At 40.7% G+C, this 9741-nt stretch overlaps 1 long non-coding RNA gene across 1 annotated transcript; it reads right to left on the bottom strand.

Annotated features, from left to right (window-relative positions):
* Positions 1-2107: 2107 nt before the first annotated feature.
* LOC135524840 (uncharacterized) lies at positions 2108-3186 on the bottom strand. Its single transcript, XR_010453043.1, has 3 exons — positions 2477-3186; positions 2291-2382; positions 2108-2159 (listed from the first exon to the last, which is right to left on the bottom strand). It is a non-coding gene; the product is annotated as an uncharacterized LOC135524840 (long non-coding RNA).
* Between the last annotated feature and the right edge of the window lie 6555 nt (positions 3187-9741).

Below are 9741 nucleotides of genomic sequence, written 5' to 3'. Positions count from 1 at the left end.
TCCACTGTATGTCTAGAAACACAAGCATCCACTGTACTAGCTAGAAACACAAGCATTCCACTGTACTGTCTAGAAACACAAGCATTCCACTGTACTGTAGGAGCTAGAAACACAAGCATTCAACGTAGGAGCTAGAAACAAACAACATGAAGACAACATTCCACTGTACTGTAATAGAAACACAAGCATTCCACTGAAGAGCTAGAAACACAAGCATTCCACTGATAGGTCTAGAAACACAAGCATTCCACTGTAGGAGCTAGAAACACAAGCATTCAACTGTAGGAGCTAGAAACACAAGCATTCCACTGTACTATAGGAGCTCAAGCATTCAACTGTAACTATGAAAGACAACATTGTCACTAAGGAGCTAGGTAACACAAGCATTCCACTGATGTCTGAAACACAAGCATTCCACTGTACTGTAGGAGTAGAAACACAAGCATTCCACTGTACTGTAGGAGCTAGAAACACAACAACTGTATGAAGAAACACAACATTCCACTGTACAATAGGAGGAAACACAAGCATTCCACTGTAAAGGAAACACAAGCATTCCACTGTACATGTAGGAGCTAGAAACACAAATTCCACTGTACTATAGGAGCTATAAACACAAGCATTCCACTGTACTATAGGAGCTAGAAACACAAGCATTCCACGCTTCTAGAAAACAACATGAAGACTAGAAAACAATTTCAATAGGAGGAAGAGGAGCTATAAACACAAGCATTCCACTGTACTATAGGAGCTAGAAACACAAGCATTCCACTGTACTATAGGAGCTATAAACACAAGCATTCCACTGTACTATAGGAGCTAGAAACACAAGCATTCCACTGTACAGGACATGAACACAACATTGCATTCTAAAGACAGTGAAAAGGTAAACCATACTGATGTCTGAAATACTGTCGGTCAACGTATAGCATTACGACGGCTCAACGTTTCAAACAACATGAAGACAACATTGTCAATAAGGAAAAGGTAAACGATACTGATGTCTGAAATACTGTCGGTCAACGTATAGCATTACGACGGCTCAACGTTTCAAACAACATGAAGACAACATTGTCAATAAGGAAAAGGTAAACCATACTGATGTCTGAAATACTGTCGGTCAACGTATAGCATTACGACGGCTCAACGTTTCAAACAACATGAAGACAACATTGTCAATAAGGAAAAGGTAAGCCATACTGATGTCTGAAATACTGTCGGTCAACGTATAGCATTACGACGGCTCAACGTTTCAAACAACATGAAGACAACATTGTCAATAAGGAAAAGGTAAACGATACTGATGTCTGAAATACTGTCGGTCAACATATAGCATTACGACGGCTCAACGTTTCAAACAACATTGTCAATAAGGAAAAGGTAAGCGATACTGATGTCTGAAATACTGTCGGTCAACGTATAGCATTACGACGGCTCAACGTTTCAAACAACATGAAGACAACATTGTCAATAAGGAAAAGGTAAACGATACTGATGTCTGAAATACTGTCGGTCAACGTATAGCATTACGACGGCTCAACGTTTCAAACAACATGAAGACAACATTGTCAATAAGGAAAAGGTAAACCATACGAATGTCTGAAATATGTCAACATTATCTGTAAACAGCCCACCCAATTTACCTACCTCATCCCCATACTGTTTTTATTTATTTACTTTTCTGCTCTTTTGCACACCATCATGCACATCATCATCATCATCAGTGCTCATTTATCACTCCAGTGTTAATTTGCTAAATTGTAATTATTCGCTCCTATGGCCTATTTATTGCCTTCCTCCTCATGCCTTTTGCACACACTGTATATAGACTTTATTTTTTTCCTACTATGTTATTGACTTGCTTGTTTATTGTTTTACTCCATGTGTAACTCTGTGTTGTTGTCTGTGTCGCACTGCTTTGCTTTATCTTGGCCAGGACGCAGTTGCAAATGAAAACTTGTTCTTAACTAGCCTACCTGGTTAAATAAAGGTGAAATAAAAAATATAAAATAATAAATAATAAAAATGATGCAACATCCACAGTCAATCAGTGGTCAAATGTAAGTATATAGATTTATTTATACTGCTTACCATGTTGACCTCTGACACCATGTCGATGTTTGCCACATCTAAACTCATGCCAACAGAAACCGGTTTGCCTGAGAAATAGGAACAATAATCAAATACCATTAACATGACAAATAACGTATATTATTATATTCATTATAGTAATATTATTGGGCAATAATTTGCACCATCATCAACGCGCAAAAAAAAAGTGTAGATGTACCTCCAAAGTCTGGTCGAAGGCGGATATCATACCCCTTTAACAGTTTGTCCACCGTCTCTTTTACGAAAGACATATTCCCCGGTTCGTTGGCGCTGAAATACAAGAAAGAGACCATTAAACTAACTTTTTTTTCCAATAGGACGGGACCATCCCTTCTTTACGACGGGTCTCTTCCCCAACACTCACCTCTGCGCACAGCACATCAACGCCACTATGAGTGACACAGAGAGAATGTCAAATTCCCCTCTTCTCTGCAACCCAACCATTTCTTGTGATCTCTCCAACATGGGATTACGCGTCTCGACTCTAAACAGGTGTTTAACGGGTTTCCCAGCGTTATAAAAAAACAAAAGCCGTAATATAACCACGTATATATGGCTATATTTCATCAGCAGCTCTCTGATTTTAACCTAACAGCTCCCGAGATCTTAGATCAGTTGAAATGTTTCACATCAGTCGGAAATCTTTCTGTTTCTGTTGGAGATGTTATAGCACCGCGCATTAGGTGACCAAACATTTAGCCTAAACCGTTACCAGTAGCGGCTGCGAGACCCGTCGTGGTTTGAACTCATCCAAACCTCCATTATCCAAGCAGTGGCATTCATTGGTTCTTAGACACCCACGGCAATGTAGAAGTCCAAATGTCACTTCTGGGGGTTTGAATTAGAGACCAATTCGTTTCCGAGTGCGCACAACTCATCTAGCCTACATTATCCATGTTGTTACCAGGTGTTTGCCAGGTTTTCCTCTCCATTAGACGAGACTCACCACTGGTTCATACCACGTTGTCCGGAGTCTGAAGAAACTGTCTCTCTGTATGACAGAGCAGCTAAATGGACCTGGTTACGTGATACTACAGTTTGCGAGCTCGTTGGAGCGTTTTGCTGATTGGTAGAACAGCAGAATTCATATTGACTCAGGGGCCAGCCAGCAACAATTCACGAAACGGAAATATATCTATTATCTACATGGGTAAAACTGTTTTTAAATGTATATGCCCTGACATCATTAGTTTAATATTCCACAAGGTAATGTGGTTCGGTCGGTCGGTAGAGCAGGGCGCGTACAACAGTAAATGTTATGGGTTCGATTCCCTGTAGGGAATTACCTAGATCAGTTATGTGTTGTGTGTGTTAACCTAGATCAGATCCATGTGTTGTGTGTGTTAACCTAGATCAGATCTATGTTATGTGTGTTAACCTAGATCAGTTACCTAGATCAGATCTATGTTATGTGTGTTAACCTAGATCAGTTCTGTGTGTTAACCTAGATCAGTTCTGTGTGTTAACCTTGATCAGATCTATGTTATGTGTGTTAACCTAGATCAGATCTATGTTATGTGTGTTAACCTTGATCAGTTCTGTGTGTTAACCTAGATCAGTTGTGTGTGTTAACCTAGATCAGATCTATGTTATGTGTGTTAACCTAGATCAGTTCTGTGTGTTAACCTAGATCAGTTGTGTGTGTGAACCTAGATCAGTTCTGTGTGTTAACCTAGATCAGATCTATGTTATGTGTGTTAACCTAGATCAGATCTATGTTATGTGTGTTAACCTAGATCAGTTATGTGTGTTAACCTAGATCAGATCTATGTTATGTGTGTTAACCTAGATCAGTTCTGTGTGTTAACCTAGATCAGTTGTGTGTGTTAACCTAGATCAGATCTATGTTATGTGTGTTAACCTAGATCAGTTATGTGTGTTAACCTAGATCAGATCTATGTTATGTGTGTTAACCTAGATCAGTTCTGTGTGTTAACCTAGATCAGATCTATGTTATGTGTGTTAACCTAGATCAGATCTATGTTATGTGTGTTAACCTAGATCAGTTCTGTGTGTTAACCTAGATCAGTTCTGTGTGTTAACCTAGATCCTAGATCAGAACTATGTTATGTGTGTTAACCTAGATCAGAACTATGTTATATGTGTGTTAATCTAGATCAGTTATGTGTTGTATGTGTTAACCTTGATCAGATCTATGTTGTGTGTTAACCTAGATCAGATTTATGTTATGTGTGTTAACCTCAGATTTAGATAACCAGATCAGTTATGTTATGTGTGTTAACTTAGATCAGATCTTGTTATGTGTGTTAATGTGTGTTAACCTAGATCAGAACTATGTTATGTGTGTTAACCTAGATCAGTTCTGTGTGTTAACCTAGATCAGGTATGTGTTGTGTGTGCTAACCTAGATCAGTTATGTGTTGTGTGTGCTAACCTAGATCAGATTTGTTATGTGTGTTAACCTAGATCAGTTCTGTGTTGTGTGTGTTAACCTAGATCAGTTATGTGTGTTAACCTAGATAACCTTGCCCGTGACTCTGTGTGTGATAGATGAGTCAATTGTGACAGGAAGTAGTCTATCATTTAACGAGGTAGTAGCCTGTCATTCAACGAGGTAGCATCCTATCATTTAACGAGGTAGTAGCCTGTCATTCAACGAGGTAGTAGCCTATCATTCAACGAGGTAGTATCCTATCATTCAACGAGGTAGTAGCCTATCATTTAACGAGGTAGTAGCCTGTCATTCAACGAGGTAGTATCCTATCATTCAACGAGGTAGTAGCCTGTCATTCAACGAGGTAGTAGAATATCATTCAACGAGGTAGTATCCTATCATTCAACGAGGTAGTAGCCTATCATTTAACGAGGTAGTAGCCTGTCATTCAACGAGGTAGTAGCCTATCATTAACGAGGTAGTAGCCTGTCATTCCGAGGTAGTATCATTCAACGAGGTAGTATCCTATCATTCAACGAGGTAGTAGCCTGTCATTCAACGTGGTAGGTCAACGAGGTATCCTATCATTCAACGAGGTAGTAGCCTGTCATTCAACGAGGTAGTATCCTATCATTCAACGAGGTAGTAGCCTGTCATTCAACGAGGTAGTAGTCATTCAACGAGGTAGTATCATATCATTCAACGAGGTAGTATCCTATCATTCAACGAGGTAGTAGCCTGTCATTCAACGAGGTAGTATCATATCATTCCTGCCTATCATTCAACGAGGTAGTATCCTATCATTCAACGAGGTAGTAGCCTGTCATTCAACGAGGTAGTAGCCTATCATTCAACGAGGTAGTATCCTATCATTCAACGAGGTAGTAGCCTGTCATTCAACGAGGTAGTATCCTATCATTCAACGAGGTAGTAGCCTGTCATTCAACGAGGTAGTATCCTATCATTCAACGAGGTAGTATCCTATCATTTAACGAGGTAGTAGCCTGTCATTCAACGAGGTAGTAGCCTGTCATTCAACGAGGTAGTAGCCTGTCATTCAACGAGGTAGTATCCTATCATTCAACGAGGTAGTAGCCTGTCATTCAACGAGGTAGTATCCTATCATTCAACGAGGTAGTATCCTATCATTCAACGAGGTAGTACCCTGTCATTCAACGAGGTAGTATCCTGTCCTTCAACGAGGTAGTATCCTATCATTCAACGAGGTAGTATACTATCATTCAACGAGGTAGTAGCCTGTCATTCAACAAGGTAGTATCCTAAGAGTGTGTCCCAAATGGCACCCTATTCCCTATAGTGCACTACTTTAAACCTATGGCCCCTGGAAAAAAGTGCACTAAATAGGGAATAGGGTGCCATTTGGATGTCAAAGTGCAGACAAGTGACACTGTGAGAGATAGGGAGCCATCATATTGATTCTGAGCACTAATGGGGGGTCTAGCAGCATCACATTACAAACAGACAGACAGTAAGACAGACAGACAACACAGTGTGTAGCAGTCCAATATGCTACCAGTCCTCCACACTACTATGTAGCAGTGTCAAATCCAATATGCTACCAGTCCTCCACACTACTATGTAGCAGTGTAAAATCCAATATGTTACCAGTCCTCCACACTACTATGCTAATAATGATACTCGTGGAGATGAGGTCTTCTGGTGGTCTCAGTGATGGTCTCTGTGATGGTCTCTGTGGTGGTCTCTGTGGTGGTCTCTGTGGTGGTCTTAGTGATGGTCTCTGTGATGGTCTCTGTGGTGGTCTTAGTGATGGTCTCTGCTCTGTGATGGTCTTAGTGGTGGTCTCTGCTCTGTGATGGTCTCAGTGATGGTCTCTGCTCTGTGATGGTCTCTGTGATGGTCTCAGTGATGGTCTCTGCTCTGTGATGGTCTCAGTGATGGTCTCTGCTCTGTGATGGTCTCAGTGATATGGTCTCTGTGATGGTCTCTGCTCTGTGATGGTCTCTGTGATGGTCTCTGCTCTGTGATGGTCTCAGTGATGGTCTCTGCTCTGTGATGGTCTCTGCTCTGTGATGGTCTCTGCTCTGTGATGGTCTTAGTGATGGTATTTGCTCTGTGATGGTCTCAGTGATAGTTTTTTCTCTGTGATGGTCTCTGCTCTGTGATGGTCTCAGTGATGGTCTCTCCTCTGTGATGGTCTCAGTGATGGTCTCTGCTCTGTGATGGTCTCAGTGATGGTCTCTCCTCTGTGATGGTCTCTGCTCTGTGATGGTCTCTGCTCTGTGATGGTATTTGCTCTGTGATGGTCTCAGTGATGGTCTCTGCTCTGTGATGGTCTTAGTGATGGTATTTGCTCTGTGATGGTCTCAGTGATAGTTTTTTCTCTGTGATGGTCTCAGTGATGGTCTCTCCTCTGTGATGGTCTCAGTGATGGTCTCTGCTCTGTGATGGTCTCAGTGATGGTCTCTCCTCTGTGATGGTCTCAGGGATCAAACCAATTACCATTAATAGACTGTTGATGAGGTCATGTTTGATATAAAACTTCTATGTCTCAAGACCATGTCATCATTCTGATTTGATGTATTTTACTGAACCTTTATTTAACAAGGCAAGTCAGTTAAGAACACATTCTTATTTACAATAACGGCCTACCAAAAGGCAAAATGCCTCCTGCGGGGACGGGGGCCTGGGATTAAAATAAATACAATATAAATATAGGACAAAACACACATCACGACAAGAGAGACAACAATCCATCAGATTCTAACAGAGACATTTCACTGGGTATTCAACTTTCATGAAATGGCTGATTTGAAATCCTGAACATTTAGCACAGATCACCAATATTGCTACAGTAAGTCGATTTGTGTTCATTTGAATGACTTTAGTTGATAATTGTCAGACTGCATGGGCATTGCTGTGTGGACCAGACAGACAGAGAAGTGGCTCAGAGTAGAGACCATCTAAGAGTCCCTATACACACTCCATTAGTGTAGAGGACTAATGTGCTTATATGAGTGCCTCTGGAAAAGATGGAGCCGTTGGTCTGATTCCAGGAACAACCACACTGAGTCATTCCACAGCTCTGAGAGAGTCAACCATGTTTAGAGGACCACTCCCTCTGCTAATAGAAACCAGTATTTGTCAGATAATTCGTTTGGAAATGACAGACGATCTTGAATAAAACAAAAGGGATTTATCATCTACATTTTTTTAATCAATTTAAAAAAAAAGTGTTTTGGAGTTTCTCAACCTCAACATGTAATTTACAGTGGTTCTATAGAGATCAACCTCAACATGTAATTTACAGTGGTTCTATAAAGATCAACCTCAACATGTAATTTACAGTGGTTCTATAGAGATCAACCTCAACATGTAATTTACAGTGGTTCTATAGAGATCAACCTCAACATGTAATTTACAGTGGTTCTATAGAGATCAACCTCAACATGTAATTTACAGTGGTTCTATAGAGATCAACCTCAACATGTAATTTACAGTGGCTCTATATAGATCAACCTCAACATGTAATTTACAGTGGTTCTATAGAGTTCAACCTCAACATGTAATTTACAGTGGTTCTATAGAGATCAACCTCAACATGTAATTTACAGTGGTTCTATAGAGATCAACCTCAACATGTAATTTACAGTGGTTCTATAGAGATCAACCTCAACATGTCATTTACAGTGGTTCTATAGAGATCAACCTCAACATGTAATTTACAGTGGTTCTATAGAGATCAACCTCAAAATGTAATTTACAGTGGTTCTATAGAGATCAACCTCAACATGTAATTTACAGTGGTTCTATAGAGATCAACCTCAACATGTAATTTACAGTGGTTCTATAGAGATCAACCCAATGTTGCTGAATGTGTAGTGGGTTCATGTAATTTACAGTGGTTCTATAGAGATCAACCTCAACATGTAATTTACAGTGGTTCTATAGAGATCAACCTCAACATGTAATTTACAGTGGTTCTATAGAGATCAACCTCAACATGTAATTTACAGTGGTTCTATATAGATCAACCTCAACATGTAATTTACAGTGGTTCTATAGAGATCAACCTCAACATGTAATTTACAGTGGTTCTATAGAGATCAACCTCAACATGTAATTTACAGTGGTTCTATAGAGATCAACCTCAACATGTAATTTACAGTGGTTCTATAGAGATCAACCTAACGTTGCTGAATGTGTAGTGGGTTCATGTAATTTACAGTGGTTCTATAGAGATCAACCTCAACATGTAATTTACAGTGGTTCTATAGAGATCAACCTAACGTTGCTGAATGTGTAGTGGGTTCATGTAATTTACAGTGGTTCTATAGAGATCAACCAGCGCCGACAGAGATGGCCGCCTCGCTTCGCGTTCCTAGGAAACTATGCAGTTTTTTGTTTTTTTTACGTGTTATTTCTTACATTGGTACCCCAGGTCATCTTAGGTTTCATTACATACAGTCGATAAGAACTACTGAATATAAGAGCAGCGCCAACTCACCATCAGTACGACCAAGAATATGACTTTCGCGAAGCGGATCCTGTGTTCTGCCTTTCAACCAGGACAACGGAATGGATCCCAGCCGGCGACCCAAAAAAACGACTTCGTAAAAGAGGGAAACAAGGCGGTCTTCTGGTCAGACTACGGAGACGGGCACATCGTGCACCACTACCTAGTATACTTCTCGCCAATGTCCAGTCTCTTGGCAACAAGGTTGATGAAATCCGAGCAAGGGTAGCATTCCAGAGGGACATCAGAGACTGTAACGTTCTTTGCTTCACGGAAACATGGCTCACTCGAGAGACGCTATCGGAGTCGGTGCAGCCAGCTGGTTTCTCCACGCATCGCGCCGACAGAAACAAACATCTTTCTGGTAAGAAGAGGGGCGGGGGCGTATGCCTTATGGCTAACGAGACGTGGTGTGATCACAAAAACATACAGGAACTCAAATCCGTCTGTTCACCTGATTTAGAATTAGTGTCGACCGCATTATCTACCAAGGGAATTCTCTTCGATTATAATCACAGCCGTATATATATTCCCCCCCAAGCAGACACATCGATGGCTCTGAACAAACTTTATTTGACTCTTTGCAAACTGGAATCCATACATCCTGAGGCTGCATTCATTGTAGCTGGGGATTTTAACAAGGCTAATCTGAAAACAAGACTCCCTAAATTGTATCAGCATATCGATTGCGCAACCAGGGCTGGCAAAACCTTGGATCATTGCTATTCTAACTTCCGCG

This window comes from Oncorhynchus masou, chromosome 31, assembly GCF_036934945.1.
Source record: "Oncorhynchus masou masou isolate Uvic2021 chromosome 31, UVic_Omas_1.1, whole genome shotgun sequence".
Classification (NCBI taxonomy): domain Eukaryota; kingdom Metazoa; phylum Chordata; class Actinopteri; order Salmoniformes; family Salmonidae; genus Oncorhynchus; species Oncorhynchus masou.
The sequence above is the reverse complement of the archived record's forward strand: the minus strand, read 5'-3'. Positions and strand labels throughout refer to the sequence as shown.